This window comes from Hippocampus comes, unplaced genomic scaffold, assembly GCF_001891065.2.
Source record: "Hippocampus comes isolate QL1 unplaced genomic scaffold, H_comes_QL1_v1.1 scaffold695, whole genome shotgun sequence".
Taxonomy (NCBI): domain Eukaryota; kingdom Metazoa; phylum Chordata; class Actinopteri; order Syngnathiformes; family Syngnathidae; genus Hippocampus; species Hippocampus comes.
Genome location: NW_017805230.1, coordinates 22,272 through 26,623, shown reverse-complemented (window position 1 = coordinate 26,623; position 4,352 = coordinate 22,272). Strand labels below are relative to the sequence as shown.

Sequence of the window (4,352 nt, the reverse complement as noted above, 5' to 3'; positions counted from 1 at the left end):
GGCTGTCCCATGTCCCCCGCTACGTCGAGCTCCGTCTACGTCAGGCCACGCCCAGCCAAAGGGTTGCCGTCGCTTCTTGTTCCTGTTCTCCGGCGAGGCAAAGGTCGCCGTCGCTTTTGTTCCTGTTCTCGGGCAAGGCAAGGGTTGCCGTCGCTTTTAGTTCCTGTTCTCTGGCGGGGCGAAGGTCGCCGTCGCTTTTGTTCCTGTTCTCCAGCGAGGCAAGGGTTGCTGTCGCTTTTAGTTCCCGTTCCCCGGCGAGGCAAGCCTTTGGACGACTTTGGGACTTCTGGGATGCGTCCCTTGACGGAGGGGTACTGTCATGATTTGGTTTGGCACCAGCAGGTGGCACTGTAGGGCTTACCCTGCAGCTGCACACCTGTTGGTCGTTATGTCGTTATGTACTGGTTTAAAAGGACTCCCAGCACAACCACTCAGTGCCGGGTCATTGTTTGTGGCTGTTTGTTTGCTTGTTGTTTGCTTCTGTCAGGTTTGTTTCAGTCATGTTTGTTTTCGGCCATGGTTAGTTTTTGCTTCAGTCATAGTTTTGTTTGCTACTTTGGATTTAGTTTGTTTTTGGATTTAGTTTTCTCTGTGTTTCAATACAATCTGTCATGTTCACCCTGCTCCTCCCTCCTGCCTGCTTTTTGGGGTCCACCACCACCTCGCAATCGTGACAGAATGACCCGACCACCTGGACCCCACAGGTACAAAGGACTGGTCCCTATTCCACCATGTGCCTGGCAGAGCACGTCTGCGGCGGACACCCGTTTCCCCTTCAGGCAGCACTGGTCTTGCGGCTGTCCCATGTTCCCTCTTCAGGCAGCGCTGGTCTTGCGGCTGTCCCATGTTCCTCCTTAAGGCAGCATTGGTTGCTGTCGCTTTTAGTTCCCGTTTCTCGTCAAGCCACGTCTACGGTAGGCCGAGCCCCGTCCGCGTCCACATTGAGCCGAGCCTCGTCACGTGTATGTTCGAGCTGAGTCACATTCACATCCACGACGAGCCGTGCCACGTCCACGCCCATGTCAGGCCTAGCCCCTGTTCACGTCCGGCTGTCCCATGTCCCCCACTACGTCGAGCTCCGTCCACGTCAGGCCAAGCCCAGCCAAAGGGTTGCCGTCGCTTCTTGTTCCTGTTCCCTGGCGAGGCGAAGGTCGTTGTCGCTTTTGTTCCTATTCTCCGGCAAGACAAGGGTTGCCGTCGCTTTTAGTTCCCGTTCCTTGAGGCAAGCCTTTGGACGACTTTGGGACGTCTGGGATCCGTCCCTTGAGGGAGGGGTACTGTCATGTTTCAGTTTGGGACCAACAGGTGGCACTGTAGGGCTCCCCCTGCAGCTGCATACCTGTTGGTCGTTATGCAATTCGTGGTATAAAAGGACTCCCGCCCGAATACTCACTGTCGGGTCATTATGGCTGTTGGCTGCTGTCATGTTTGTTTCAGTCATGTTTAGGTCACTGTTGTTTTATCTTCAGTCATGATTTTTTGTTTGATACTTTTGGATTCGTTTTGTTGTTAGGAGTTTGTTTGTTTAGGATTTAGTTTTCTGTGTTTTAATACAATCTTTCAAGTACACCCTGCTCCTCATCCCTGCCTGCTTTTTAGGGTCCACCACCACCTCGCAATCGTGACACTCTCATCACCAACATTATTCAAACTTGCCTCTCTACCGGTAATGTAACCTCCCATCTCAAAACTGCTGCTGTCACTCCCATACTTAAGAAACCTGGCTCTGATCCCTCCGATCTGAACAACTTCGGTCCCATATCAAACCTCCCCTTCATTTCCAAACTTATAGAAAAAACAGTGGCTGCTCAACTTCACACCCCTCTTTCCTCCAATAACCTCTACGAACAATTTCAATCTGGCTTCCGTTCCCTCCGTAGTACTGAAACTGCCCTCCTCAAAATATCCAATGACCGTCTTCTCTCTGCTGACTCCGGTTCACTCGCCATCCTCCTCCTGCTTGACCTCAGTGCAGCCTTTGACACCATCTCTCAATCCATCCTCCTCGACAGACTCTCCTCCATTGGTATCACAAGCACCCCCCTCTCCTGGTCCTATCTTTCTGACCGCACCCAGTTTATCCAGCTCAAATGTTTTAGATCTCACACCTTTCCCCTCACTTCGGGTGTTCCTCAGGGTTCTGTCCTTGGCCCCTTGATGTTTCAATCAGGAAATATCACATTCACTTTCACTGCTACGCGGATGACACCCAGCTCTACATCTCGACCAAACCAAACACCACACTTCTACCATCCTCCCAAACCAACTGCCTGCAGGAATTAAATCATGGTTCACCTCAAACTTCCTCAAACTGAACAGGAATAAAACTGAACTCCTCCTCATTGGCACCAAGTCCACCCGAAAAAAAATAAACAATTTCTCCATTCCCTTTGACAGCTCCTCCATCTCCCCCTCCCCTCAGGTCAAGAGTCTGGGTGTCATCCTCGATAGCACCCTCTCTTTCAACTCACATTTCAACCACATCACTTGTTCTGCATATTTTCATCTTAGAAATATCCACCGGCTCCGCTCTTCTCTCACCCCTCACTCCACTGCTGTACTCGTTCACACCCTCGTCACCTCCCGACTTGATTACTGTAACTCCCTCCTGCTCGGTCTCACTCAAAAAAACCCTCCATAAGCTTCAACTGGTCCAAAATTCAGCCGCTCGCATGAACACACTCACACCATCCATAAACCATATTACACCTGTCCTCCAACATCTCCACTGGCTCCCCATTATACACCGCATTTTATACACTGCATTCAATATAAAATCCTGCTCCTTACTTTCAAAGCTATCCACAACCTTGCCCCTCCATACCTATCTGACCTCATCCACATTGCTACACCTGTCCGCTCTCTTCGTTCTTCCTCTTCCTCCTCTCTCCTCCTCACTGTCCCCCGCACCTGCCTCGTCACCATGGGGAGCAGAGCCTTCAGTCGCTCTGCTCCCCAGCTCTGGAACACACTCCCTGCTGACCTTCGCAACATTTGGTCCGGTGCTGCGCCGTTGCTACGCCAGTCGAGCGGTCACATGTGCAAAGTTACACCGGTCTAGCCCCTGAAAACAGTTTACTCCAGAGCAAATTTAACCCACCTCAGGGAGGTGGTTTAAAAATTTGCTCTGGAGCAAATGCTCATTTGCGGGGCAGCACCGATATAAAATGGTATGTGTGAACGCTCGCTACAATTTGCTCCGGAGCAAATTCTCGTTTGCCGGGGGGGCGGAGTAGCCTCGCTATGCATTAGAAGAGTTGATGACATACGGCGAGATTGCGTTGCTTTCTTGCTCTGTTGTACTTGCGTGAGTTGATTACATACGGCGAGAATGCGTTGCTTTCTTGCTCTGTTGTACTTGCATCATGTGTTTGTTTAATAACGACACAAGACATGATGGCTGGCAATAACAGTAGCAAGTGGCACCTTGCCTTTTGGGTTATACCATCTCAACTAGAACGGGGGAGGGGATAGTCCCCAAACATCATCTTTCCTTTTGTAGGAGACTGCACTGTCTCAGAGTTGTTTGTGTAGTTTGTTCCTTTGTTGTGTGTTCACAACCCCCGCCCCTCATAGAATGTATTTTGTGATTTCCTCTCTTGATTTTCTGTTTGGAGCATTATATATTTGCTTTTCTGAGTGTCATTGAAGTCATCGTTGATTCATGTTTTTGGGGGCGGTCATTCAGTGCCTCTCGAGCAGAAGGCACGGAGACCGAGAAGGAGAAGGACGTGCCTGTACAGCAGTTGCTTGAGTTGTGTATGTTTTAAAAAAACCCAACACGAAAGCTCTTTGTTTTCTATCGTTTTGCACCGCTGCAGAAACTGCCGTGGGACCGCAAGTGGCGCTGCACCGGTGCTACGCCGGGGTTAACACGCTCAGCGGCTTTGTACGTGTGACCGCTCCACAAGATTTGCTCTGCTGTAAAATATATCGCAACAAAATACATCAGTGCAGCACGGGAGCAAATGTGTGCCATGTGAACACCCCTGGTGCGGCGGGTGTGAAAGGTGGGTGACAAAAGCAAACTATGCCAGATATGTGAGAGGGTGTGAAAGAGTGAAGAGTTGAGGGGAGGAGGATCACCTTGGTTGCGAGTGAAGCGGGTTCCCTTCCACTTTGCTCGCAACGTGACACAACTAGAACGGGGGAGGGGATAGTCCCCAAACATCATCTTTCCTTTTGTAGGAGACTGCACTGTCTCAGAGTTGTTTGTGTAGTTTGTTCCTTTGTTGTGTGTTCACAACCCCCGCCCCTCATAGAATGTATTTTGTGATTTCCTCTCTTGATTTTCTGTTTGGAGCATTATATATTTGCTTTTCTGAGTGTCATTGAAGTCATCGTTGATTCAT

General features: G+C 50.1%; 1 long non-coding RNA gene across 1 annotated transcript; it reads right to left on the bottom strand.

Moving 5' to 3' along the window:
- Window positions 1–90: 90 nt before the first annotated feature.
- Window positions 91–1,295, bottom strand: LOC109515542 (uncharacterized). Its single transcript, XR_002168206.1, has 2 exons — window positions 1,248–1,295; window positions 91–283 (listed from the first exon to the last, which is right to left on the bottom strand). It is a non-coding gene; the product is annotated as an uncharacterized LOC109515542 (long non-coding RNA).
- Window positions 1,296–4,352: the final 3,057 nt, after the last annotated feature.